We start from the raw sequence: 13,562 nt of genomic DNA on the forward strand, positions 1-13,562 counted from the left end.
CTCGTTTATTATCATATAAGCTACAAGATTCCTGTTGGGCTCATTTAGGCTTATGTATATAATACCCAGCTTACATTTGAGGCATTTTTAAAGTAATTTAGAGAGACTACCTGGGGATCCCAAACATTACAACTGTTTATCCTCAATTGTAGCTAAGCAAAACACTAAAGTTATTGTGGGCAGCTTGTGAAAACCTCTCAGAGTAGTGTCAACTTCCATTTTGACTGTGTGTGAGACTGAGCCCCCAAAGGAAATGTGTGTATTAATAACTCCTGTTCCTCATCATTATCACCCCGGTGAAAACAAGAGCAGCAACGGCATCATGAAAGTAAGCCCTTCAGGATGATTCATTCAAACACTAATTGTGGAGCAAAGCCAGCAAACAAGAAGAGCGAGGGGTATTTTCTCAGTGCTGTTGTTGTGTTTGAGGCATGGTGTGAAAATAAAAGTGTCCAGGAGGACTGAATGTAAGCAGTGTTGCACCGAAAGCCCCTTTGGTGATGGCCTTGGTTTTCCAGTTAAACACAGATACAGTATTTAAAGCTGCACCACTAAGAATTTTTATATGAACAATGGATCAAATGACTATGTTTAATATGAAAGGAGTTGCTTGTATGGGCAAACCCACAGAGAATTTCACTTAACTCTGCAGCTTGTCTCAGCTCTATGGAGCTTTTTAGCACCTTTCAGCTCATTGTTTTGGTTTAACGGTGTGCCACAGGCAGTTGCTTTACATTTGTATTCAGGAAAATTTCTTCCGCTAAACTGACTGTAAACTACTTGCCCAGTACCAAATGACAGACAGATAAAGTTAGCATCTTTTTGGTGAACATAAAAGAGCATTTAGCAGGTATAGAACCAGGTGTTTTTAAAAGGAGAATGAATATTGGACTTACATTCATCAGGTGGCCTGAAACACCTCTCCAAATGAATACTCATGTTGCTCACTGGATGTGTAAATAATAAAACATTTTCCAGAACATTGTAAGGTGATAACAGATTTCTAAGGTGTTAACAGCCTCCTCCGCTGCCCCAAGTGGACCAAAAAAAAAAAAGTATTTTCATATTTTTGATCTCAGAACGTGTTGATATCACTAACAATAGGTCAGACGGGGCAAGAGTTAGAGCTACAAATATAAAACCCCAGTTATATAAATCCACAGTTTCCCTTTAAGCCAAACAGCTCAACAGGAGACCAGAGGGACCAGCAGGCAGCTGACTGTGAATCCATCACTCTGGGACCAAACCACAATCAGCTCGTTCTTCAAGTTTGCAACTCATGCTGATTACTGTTACTCAGCACGCCACAGCTACAAATATCTGCCTTTTAATTTCAATGAGAGGATGTTCTTGCATGGTTGTCCCACTTCTGGCTATTTTCTGGTGCCAAACAAATCTCTGCAAATGGAGATATCACTCAATCCTCATAGAAAGGAACTATTCAGTGACTAGTTAATTCTCACCCCCTCAGAACAGGAAGTGGAAACAGACATGGTGTTGGTTTTCCAATGTATCATACCTTACTTTCAATAGCACTAAGAGTGTGCTGAATTCCTGCAACTGTGACTGGACTTTTACTAACACATAAAGACCCTGATTTCCAGGTCCCCTTCACTATTCAAAGCTCTGCAGGTTAAGCTGAGAACTAAAACTGCCTGTGAATGTGTTTGGACCTGTGATTGACAGATGACCTGTTTACCTCTAGTCCAAAAAATTGATAGATGAATGGGTGTTGTGGAAAAGTTAATCCGTAAAAAGGGTCAACAAGCATTTTAACAAACTGACACATGGCAAGTCACAACACAAGCCATGTACACTTCAACAGGGGATCGATAGTGGATCCAAACAAACATTAATCAAGTTCAGAACTTTTGGTTTCCATTAATCAATCTACTCGTACTGTCTTATTTCTTTAGGCTGTCTCTTGAAATTATGTATATTCCAGAGCTCATTATGTATCTGCTTTCTTCTGTGTTGTTACCCCCGGGGGTTGATTGCGCTCCTCGATGAATCTTTAACATGCTGCCTGTTTTGTATGGGGAGCCAGTCTAACAATTCATAAAATATGGATTTAACTCAGTTAATTATAATTCAAATCTGTGTCTGTTTTTTCTCCAGAGCTTGTAAGCATCATTGCAGTAAGTGTCTTTTACCGCTTCATATTTGCTAATGCTTGTATACTGTTAAAGAATATACCCAGTTGGAGATTGGCCAGTTAGTCAATATACTTACTGATAGGACACCACAATAATCCAAATGTTTAACTGCACCTTGTTACATAACCCCCCCATAAAACCACAAACTGTTATGAGGAATAAACCAATGAGATATAACTTGTTTTAGTGAGCTTTAGAGGTGTTGTTAGGTGGATTTTGCTACCATTGCGAGCAGATTCCCTGTCTTTATGCTACGCTAACCCGTGACTGTAGCCTTGTATTTAACAGGTAGATATGAGTGATCTTCTCATCCACCTCTTAGCAAGAACACTTATTTCCTCTTCCCAATATGTCAAACTATCCATTTACAAGAAAACTCCATTAAATGAGTTAAAAACATAGAGTGCATGAGATCTAAGTCAGGAAGTTCCTGAACTAGCAGGAACTAAATTCCTTTTTGGGTAGGAGGTGAAGGTGTTGTGCGGTATGAATACATGGAAGCTGAACTCTGAAATCTGCTTCAGCTATTATGATTTAACCCTTAAAACCTGATTGACATGATTTGCATAAAAAAAAAATCATACATCTTCCTCTTCTTCACAGAGTCATATCTCAGTCAAACTGAAACATCATATACACATTCCTGGAGTGTGACTTAGTCTTTCCACTCATAGCAGTATTTCCGCTGTCTATTGCTGAAAAAATGACTCTACTTAGAAAACCATAGACAAAACGATGGCATGATATAATTTCCTATATTCATGGTTACAGTACAAATAGGAAGTTCTCTCAGCTAATGCAGCATGCAGAAGCTAGAAAAGCCAGAGGATCATCAAAGTTGTTACAATTCATCCTAAAGTGAACACGAATGTCGGTACCAGATTTCACAGGATTACCCTAACTGTGTTCACTGTCTCCAGGTCAAGATTATATGCTCTGTTTACATCACCCAAAGCATGATGGGAACTGTAGTCCCAAATCTCAGAGCATGTTTGTCCTGAAAAGAAATCAGAAAAAGGAAAAATAGGTGTGACATAGTCTATGAAAAATTATATTTATATTCTAGAGCCAGTGTTGAGTTTGTCCATTCTGGGCTACTGTGGAAAAATGGCAGCGCAACATGGCGGGCTCCATGGAAGAGGACCTGCTCCCTATGTAGATATAAAGGGCTCATTTGGAGGTAATGAAAACACAACAATTCTTATTTTCAGGTGATTATACACCAATTAAAACATACTTATGAATATTATATTCCATTTCTGCCAAGTCCGTTCCGCCAAATGCCACTAAATTCTACACACTGCACCTTTAATAACGATGGAGTCTCTGCTGGTTGCCCGGCCAAATCATGGTGATGTCAAGACTCCAGAAAGTGTGCTAAGCTAAGCTAATTGGCTGCTGGCTGTAGCTTCTTATTTACCATACAGACATGAGAGTGGTATCAATCTTCTGATCAAGTTCTCCGCAAGAAGCAAGAGATTCTAAGGGCAAAAGATGTTGTATTGCTGTACAGATTGTAAAGCCCCCTGAGGCAAATTTGTGATTTGTGATGTTGGGCTATACAAATAAAATTGACTTGACTTGACAAGATAGCGAATACACGTTATTCCCTAAAGGTGGAACCACTTTTAAAGAAAGAAGAATGTGCAATTAAATATTTATACTATTTATTTATGCTGCTTAGAGTGCTGGCTCTGGGCGGAGACGGGACTTTGTTCCCTCCTATTTCCAACTGTGCCTGTCTATTCACTTGTAAAACGAGTCTGTGTTTGGCAGAACATTTTGTTTGAGCTCAATAGTTACTTTTGAAAAAAAAAAAACGGGTACATATTCTGTATAAATATATATTCTCTGAAGAGAGGAATGTTTAAGTGTACAGAGAGTTGGATGTCTCTAGCTGTACTCATAGAACCACAGTTACAATATGTAATCATGTATCGTAACATGCAGTTTAAGCTGCCACATCTTTAAGTAAGCAATTTCTAACACTTTGGATGTCAAAACCATACAGTGTGCAGTAACTCTCATACCATAAGATGTCCTCTTTTAATGCTAGTCACCTATCATCACTTAATCTTGTGTATGTGTACTCATAACAGCTGAACACGGACCATATGTTTCCATCATGGGTAAGTTGAGCAATGAGCCAGGCTTCACAGACCTGTCAGTAAGGAGATTATATAATGTGCCCACTTCTACATTTTTAATTGTGCTGTTCAGACGAGAGATCTGCAGGTGGCTCTCTGATGTAGTTTGCATGTTTTCCCTGTGTTTGTGTTGGTCTTCCCTTGTGCTCAGATTTCCTCTCACAATGCAAACAGATACCGGCCAAGTCAAATGGTGACTGTACATTTCCCACAGGTATGAACAGACAAGGTATTTCCCTGCCTGGCACCCAATGCATGCTTGGATAGGCTTCCTGGAATCTAATCCCTGTCCATTAGTTTTAAGAGAAGTGAACCGCAGAGAATTGTTTGGGTTTTGTTCATTTATTCACATCACAATTTTGCACAAAAATTACTCTTTGTTTAACTGTTGTGTAAAAATACGTTTCTATCATACTAAATAATGGTTGCTGTACAGAAAAAGTTGAGCGCAGTGCCACCTGATCCAACAACAAGCATTTAAAAGCCTAGAAAATCCAACCAGGAAGACAGAGAATTTAAAGAATGTCAGTGTTGGCAGTTGCTGCTATAATCTTAATCAAACAGGCAGACACAAACACTACATGATCTCAAATTTGGAGGCACTTTTCATTGTTATAAATATTGATTAGTGTGTGCAACTGTATAATCAATGCTCTCAAACGTATAATTGTTAGTAGTGATATAAACAGTAATCTGTTTTGAATCTGTGAGGATACTGAATTATTTATCTATCAAACCAAACAACCAACCACCTCATTATAGTCTGAACGCAGAAACTGCCGTACTGCGTGCTTTGGCCACAGTGTTTGTGATAAACAGCCATGCCAGTAAAAGTCAGTGGATTGAACTGCGAGTCAGGGAGCGTCTCAGGTCGCTTGGCATGTAGCACCATGCTGAGGCGTGGATACTGTGGTGGGGGGAGGGGTGCGCTGCTCTAACTATCTTTGCTCTGCTGAAGCACTCAGCAAAAAAAAAAAAAAAGAGGAAGCCGAGGGAACGCAAACAAAGACGCAGCCCAACGGCTCTCTCACCACATTGCCAGGAAACCGGGTTGGGTTTAGATAGGGGGGTGAGGGGGGGGTCGTGGGGGAGGGTGGGAAGTGGAGGCAAGAAGGAGGAGGAGAAAAGGGAGAAGGAGACCAAAACCCAGCAGGTGTGCTCCGGCAGCATGTAATGTGTCAGCATGGCTCAGTGCCGAACACACTGGAGCCTCTGCAGCACAGAAATATACAGTGAATCTTCAACAAGGTTACAGCGATGTTGATTTATCTTTCACCTTGCTGAGCAGGGCTGTTAATTCGCTCAACCCTAAGGTTTGGCAGAGTCTCTGCATCTAATATCGTTTGCTTCCAACATTTCTACACCCACTCATGTAAATGATCTAAATTTGTCAGTGTGAGAAATTATTAAACAGAGGTCACACAACTATCAACTTAGAGGGAATTTTTTAAATATGATTTTTCTATTTGTAACATAGGTTTCAGTCTCTGGACAAAATCTATTCTTACTGACTATATTTCAGGTTACTTCAGGTTAACACTTGTGAAATTAGCTAGCTAATCTTGGGAACAGCTAAAGTTTTAGCAGGGAAATTATGTTCAATGTTTTTCTCCCTGCATGGCTACCTAAACCCTTAGGGATATAAAAGCCCGGGGTTAGCTAAGCCTGGTCACACTTGTATTTATATACATATGGCTGACAGTAAGCCTCATGTTCACTCATGGTCACATTTTCAGAATGCTAACAAGATGCAACATGTTGAGATTTCACTAGAAAAGAAAGAAACTCCATTGTTAATGTTGAGACTTCTAATTGTAATCCTGTGTTTTTGGGTACAATCCTGAAAAGTTTAGGGTAATTCTGTCCTGGAGTGGTGCTAATTTTGCCCTGGGAAAAGTGGGACATCCCGCATTCCAGGTTGTAAGGGTCAAAAAACTATTAGCCCAGGGCTAATCTGAGACAAACCCTCCCACTGGCTAACCGTTGCATGCTTCCACTGTTCCCTCTGGCCTTTTCAATACAACAAAAGACAAGAACATGCAGCTAACCTAGCTAAAAAGCTACAAGCTATGTAGTTATGTATATGTTTTGTTTTCCTTTACATATCCTTATTTATTGTTGAAAACCAATATTCAACATCCAAAAAAGCTACAAGCTAATCATGGGAAAATATAAAATTTGAATTGTGCATATGGAGCAATAGGTCCTTGTATCTTGTGTTTCTTTCCAGGTTGGATTTGGAAGTGAAGATGCCATGCTCCCAGATCTCAGCACTAAATACAATGTATTGTTTATTGGTTCCAGTTTAAAAGCGTCTTTGCCCAAGGCTGCACATAGTGTGAAAAATCCATTACAAATAAGTTTACTTAACCCGAATGAGATTTTCCAGATTATCTGGGAAACTGTTTGAATCCTGTTGTTCAGAACATGCACATATTGATGCAGCACAGTAGGAAAAAGAAATAAGAGATAAACTATAGTAGCCGTTTTGGCAATAAGCCCTAACATAGTGATAAACTATTTAAGGAAATGCATTCCTCTGCTAAATTATGGAATCTGCCAAACCAAGGTAACATTCAGGCTTTTTATTATATATGACATTGCTACAACAAAGTCCATAAGGGCAAGAGGCACAAGCAGTCAGATGATTAGACAGGTTGTAAACCAGCCAACAGCTTGGCCACCTTTATTTGAAGGTAAAACTGAAACTGAGAGCATCTGAAATGTTGGTAAACAGTGTGTACAACTACAGCAAGTACGGTGCTTCAAAGTTAAACCAGGAGGTTGGTCTTTGAACTTTGATAAATCTACAGTGGTTAGTTTTGGTGATGGACTAACACTTTTTCAAAAAATCAAGTAAAGATTATGAGAACTAACCATAGACTGTATATAAAGGTGGAAATAGCAAGATGTGACGTCACCCATTGGTTTGCTCTGGAGCGGGTTTGAAGCGGGTTTACAGCTTCTGGTTGGTGCCATCTTTTCCGTTTGAAGCCAGGACTTTCCAGATAAGTGCAGGGTGTTGCCTTTCTCTGGAAATACACCCCACCAGCTAATGCTTGCTTACTGGGAACACCGAGCGCTGCACTCTCGGGCTAATGTTAGCTAACAAGGCAGGTCTCATAATCAAGTAACATTAAATTTAGTGAAATATTGTGACAATAGTCTGACTCAGTGCAAGTCCTGGAGCCGGGGGGATCAGCAAGTGAGCCAACTGTCAATAAATGCCAACACGACAGACATCAAAGCTATTATAAGTCTTCAAACTTATTAATGGAGCAATAATTTCCAAATGACCACCAGCACACCTATTGACGGGCCTTAATTTAGCGATTGAGACCATAATAACTTGTTGAAAAAAGTTATTGACTTAGTATTTCTAGAGTGAAACTGAGGCTTTTTGAATGGGAGTCAGTTGGAGCATCTAGCCGCCATCAGTGCTGTTGCACTTTAAGGTACTTCCACATCGGCTTCAGCCTCAAGCTACGGTAGTCGCCGCTTCAAACTAACACGTAAATCCTTTGAATCAATATGAATGCGATGCCTAATCCTAAAATATATGGTAGAATTGATGTTGATTCCTGGTGCTTCTGCTGCCTCAGTTGACTGACAAGCTAACAATGTCAGACAATGTTTCCTCTTTCTATAATGTCAAAAAACACCTCCACACATTACCTCCCAAACAATTAGTGTCAGGATCATCCGTTAAACACAGCTCACCAGTTCACTACATTTTGTGTTAACAAAGAGAACAACTGTTGCTTAGTTTCCTGAGCACAACGGGGCATTCAGTAGATCAGAGAGATTGCATTTTACAAACTAAACCATCAGAGTACAAGACACAGCCTGTTGCTAGCCTGATCATTTTTAGTCTGGAAGAAAAGCTAGCTAATGTCCTAACTTGTCAAAATAAGACTCAATTTGTAGTAAAACTCAAGCTATGTTATGCTTTACATAGAAAGTTACTGTGGGCCAGCTCTCCATTAATAATGATAACAATTCTGGGCTCTGCTTTTCTATCACATGACATACTGTATCTTATCATTCACCGTGAAAGTGAAGTTATTTGCAACAATAATGGAGCTGTCACATGGTGTTGTTGCCTCCTGTTGCAGAGGTGCCTGTTTTCCCCTCAGACAGCCTCCCTCCCCTCCCTCCCCTCCCTCCCTGCCTCCAGCCCGTCACTCCGGTCCCTCCTCCCCCGTCCACGTGCTCTCTCGCTCATCTGGATGGGTATGAGCAGGGCTACTTCAAACACGTGCTCTATGCCACCCTGCCCCCCCCCCCTCCCTTCCCACCACCACCTCTCTCCTCTCTGTCTATCAGCCTATTTTCCTTTGTCCAGCCCATCTTACTCTGTGCTGTGTGATTTACTCAAGACTAGGAGACATGTGATCACCCTGCTGGATACCAAGAACTCAAGCAGCCAGTGTTTTTGGTGGAGGAGGAAGAGAAGGAAGGAAAACAATCTGACACAACTGACAGACTATCAGGACATTCTGTACGACCTGAGAACATGTAGATTCTGCTTGTAGTCACTGATTACACTTAAGAGGAATGATCGTCAAATTAAGTATCTGAGTACAGTATGTGATTCCTTTGGCCTTGGAGAGTGGCTACTGTAGATGCCGATGTTTAGCTGAAGACGCAACTCACTTTTTTCTTTTCAGTAACAGGTTTTTAAAAAAAACAATTGGCATATAAAGAGTTTTTAGTTTCAGTTGAAAACTATATAACTAAATATAATGCAAATTATATTATAAACAAATGGTAAATGATTGTACATGGCTATAAGAGAGTGTAATACATACAGAGCATACATGTTGTTATTAAACCATATCTATGTACAGTAGTTTGGCCCTGATTTAATGACAAAGTATGAGCCATAGCAGTGTAACTATGTGGGAGGCCATGTTAGTTGTTCAGTCCACGACTTTGGTCCAGACTTATTATAAATATCTCACTAACTATTGGATGGATTGCTATAAAATTTGGTACAGACATTCATAGTCGTCAGAGGATGAATCCTAATGACTTTGGTGATCCCCCGACTTTTACTTTACTGCCACCATGAGGTTAACAATTTTGATTTTGAGTTAAGTATCTCAACAATTGTTGAATTGGATTTCTATAACATTTGTTACATACATTCATAGTTCCCAGAAAATTAATCTTTGGATGAGTTACTTTGTTTATTCCCTGACTGTTAATCTAGCACTAGTGGCATGTCAGAGTTTTCACATATTCTGTGAAATATGGTTCCCAGATTAACATTTCTAGTTCAAAGTGCCCTCAGTGCCCTAGATTGTCAACAGTATTGTAATCTCTGAAGGTGACTCATTTTGGTCGATATTTCCAGTAAAAAAAGGAAAAAACAAACAAACAAAAGGCTTCATTTTACATATTGAGCCTTCAAAGTGCTCTCTGAAACTAGGCCTGGGATGGCTTGTGTCCATGAAATGAGAAAATTAAAAATTGCCGTAGAGCTAAACCAAATACATTGTTTGAAAGCTCTCAGCCTGGAAAGTAACATATGTCAGTATGAAGATTCTGTATGGCTCCTGCTTTGCTGACCTGACCTTTGAACCTTGACCTCAGTGCATGTTTGAAGGCTTATAATTCAGGAACAGAAGGAGCTTCAGACATAGGACCAACTGTTATAGAGAGCTCTTGACCTCAGCTATCATGTGAGTATAGTCAACCACGGGGATTGCTGTCTAATATGGTTAAAAGTAATATTCACCCATTTAACAATTAGACTTATATGTATATAGCAACAAATATATGTTTGATGGTAACATATACATTTGTAAGTGACACTGAATGTTTCTAACCAGCTGTTTTAAATAAACTATGGATATGCAAATAAAAAAGTTTACCCATTCCTAGAACCTGAGTTGATGTGAAAAAGTTGTTTCAAGAACTTGTCAGTATTGAGTAAGTTGTTTTTGTTGTGTAGTGTCAGCTGGTGTTTAATAGTTACATGCAGTCCAAAGATTAAAATAAAGAAATATTGTAAACAATCATGATAAAGACTTACAAATGTGAGAAACACTTGAGGTACAAATACAGATGGATGTATGTTGTTTTGATTGGTGTAGAACACTATGTCTATCTATTGCAGCATTTCGAGTATTTTTTTAACCTTTAGCTATCCAGGGAAATTGAACCTCTCTTTCAGTAAGACTCTGCTTCATTCATGCAGCTCCACACATTCACACTTGAGAGCTGCCCTGTACAACCACAGTCTTCTACTGGAGCACTGTGAGGCTAAGTGCCTCGCTAAGGCCATGTCAAGAATGTTGCTCATTCTTTTTCCTCACACACCTTCTCACAAACTGCATACCGATTTTCGCAGGAGTCTCCCTATTTTTAACCCTTTCTCCTGCTGTGCTCCTGATTGGTAATTTATCTCGTTAATCTCACAATTTCATAGTGATACAAATCAAATGGGTGTTTCTCAGTTTCTGTGTGTGGGATATGTATCGTGGTGCCTGGCAACCCAACTCAGACACGGAGGTGAGCATGCGTGAACGACCCTGCCTTACGTGCGTCACTCATCACTGCGCTGACTCAGGCCCTCATTCTGCTCAGTTTGCGGCTGAAAATGAAAGGAGGGGCTGGTTGATCTCAGCCAGAAGCTACGTTTACAAGAATTTCCCAAATTTTAAGATATGTGGCAAACTCATACAGACAGCTTTCCTGTTATTAGCTTAACCACGCTGTGGTTGTGGTTTTGTGGATGGGACACTGCTTTTACACGTTTCTACATGTTTATGCTTGTCGAACAGGTGGTTAGATAAAGTACTTATTGGCTTTCTACATGCAATGGTTTTGTTGCACTTACAACTGTCGTCAACTCAAGTAAACCCACCGCCCCACCGAAAAAACCTCTCGTATTTTGAAACCTAAATGTTGGCAGGTATGAAACTGTTTTCAAACACGTAATCACCTGCTCATGCATACAGATTCACTACTTCCTGGAAGAAATGTCTCAAGATGACACATAATCTATACCATGTATAGATCGACGGTTCAATCCAAGGGCTCCTCCAGTCAGTGCCCAAGTGTCCTTGGGCAAGATACTGAACCCCAAATTGCTCCCCCATATTGGTGTGTGTGTGTGTGTGTGTGTGTGTGTGTGAGCATCAGAAACGCCTCCTGATGAGCAGGTTGGCAGCCATCAGTGTATGAATGTATGTTTGAATGGGTGAATGTTGGCATTTAGTGTAAAGTGCTTTGAGCGGTGGGAAGACTAGAACAGCACTATATAAAAGCAGTCCATTTACCATTTACCATTCACAATACCTAGGGATTTCTCGTAAAAGTCATCAGGCAGCTTGTTATTCACAACTCCTCTTCTCAGTAACAGTTCAAGAGCACGTCACAGGCCTCGGGGGCCAGTTGTTATCCTGGCAAAGAGCAGTCAGGCCAAACACAAGTTTCCTAACATGACCGAAGTGAGGAGTGAGCAAACAAAATAACAGGGCGGAGAAACAGCATTCCACGAGTGCTAAGAATAGCAAACTGGACCCTGTGCTCCCGGCACTAAGTTCACAACTTGTCTTAGCAACAACAAGCAGAGTGAGTGTGAGCACGTTGCCAAAACGTTGCCAAGTTGCTGCGTGTTTGCTGAGCTGAGCCGAGGACTTTAAACCGTAGCTCCAGACAAGTTCATTTTAAGGTATAAATGACAATTGGTGTCCACTCTGAATGACAACCCTAATTTTCCAGCATTGCTTCCACAGTAGTGACCCAGTAATGGCTGGAAAATGACCAAGTATTTCAATAGCTGTTTACACTAGTTATGACAAAGGCTAATACGCAAGTAAATAGGTGCTTCTACTAGTAATTGTGTTGAAATGTTGAAAAGTTGAACAGCTGCTAGAAGTGAAATTGACTGATGCATTGATTTATCTTCCAGAAAGAGACATTCATCACAGAGTGACTGCTCTGAGCCTGGAGAGAGTGCTTCTGGCTTTAGATGCAGCTGAAGTGTCTGTACTGAGTTTCATTCAGTGAGTTTACATGCACTTAAGTGACACATATTCCATGTAGTGCCATATTAACTCTCCGAAGTGTACACACACACACAAGCCGCCTTAGAATGAGCATGCATTCGCTTTTAGCCCTTCTGTCATGTGCACTTGTTTCCTCATTGCGTTTGTTGTTTTGAATTTCTTATTGCAAAAATGTTTCTTGAAAGGTTAGATGCATTTCTCTTGACTTTTACTTGTGGTAACAGTGTAGCAACCTATAAACCATAAAAGTGTGCGCTATAAATGTTGCACTGAAGAACTGAGCTTAGTGAAATTAACTGACAGTTAAAGCTCCAATGTTTGATGTTGAACCTTTTTGTCCGACCTCCACAATGTGAATGTGAAAGTGCTGTATGACCTTTTGCTGGCATTACTTTTAAAAAACATACTTATTACATTTTAATGAGATGAAATCTCAAGCACATGAAACTGTAAAAGTACAATTTTGTCCAGAAAACACATTTCAGAGGACAGGCTTTCTGTTCTTTAGCTGCATGGTTGGTTATGCTGCTCAATTTCTGTTGTTTTTTCCCCAAAGTTCAAGTTTATTGTTGAAGCAGGTGATAACAGCACAGAACAGTCAGAGCTGTTTTTTAATTTGCAGGTGAAAAGACGTCTAGCCGTCTGTTCAAACTAGACAAGATTTGGTTGAAAAGTGGTCAGATTTTTTGGCAAAAGCAGTTACAGATAAAAGCCTTCCATACCTTATTGTGCATTACTGCATTGGTTTAAAGGTGAGATGCAACTGCAGGAATGGCAGCTTGTTTCCTTCCACCTTCAACCTGGATTCATCTAAACGCACATACTGTACAGTACTGCAGTCAACCAGCACTGGTGTCTTTGTAACAACCTACTCACCAATACTATGATATTGGAGGATTTTGCTAAAGCCTGGATTATATTCAACATGTTTGATATTAATCATCCCAACAATATCCGTGCATGGCTGCAACTATAAGGTCAAGGTATGGTTGAGGCAGGGCAACTATGACACTTTCATTAAAAAAGACAGCATTACTCATTGGTCTAAGAGCAGATGTGAATGCAAGGCTGCTGTATAAAATCAAACATATTTCAAGCCCATCCATCTGTGACCTCCAAATCTTCCTTCCTTCTTCATGAATTTGTACTGAATGTTGGTACTGGATGTAAATTCTGTGCTGCCGAATCCTCCAATATAAAGGAAATTCCTAAGGGGGACTGAGCTGCTTCATAAGCTA

General features: G+C 40.1%; 1 long non-coding RNA gene across 4 annotated transcripts in view; it reads right to left on the bottom strand.

Moving 5' to 3' along the window:
- Positions 1 to 13,562, bottom strand: part of LOC137198013 (uncharacterized) — a 124,247-nt gene that overhangs the window by 68,883 nt on the left and 41,802 nt on the right. The gene's annotated exons all lie outside the window — the stretch shown is intronic.

This window comes from Thunnus thynnus, chromosome 15 (genome assembly GCF_963924715.1).
Source record: "Thunnus thynnus chromosome 15, fThuThy2.1, whole genome shotgun sequence".
NCBI classification, from domain to species: Eukaryota; Metazoa; Chordata; class Actinopteri; order Scombriformes; family Scombridae; genus Thunnus; species Thunnus thynnus.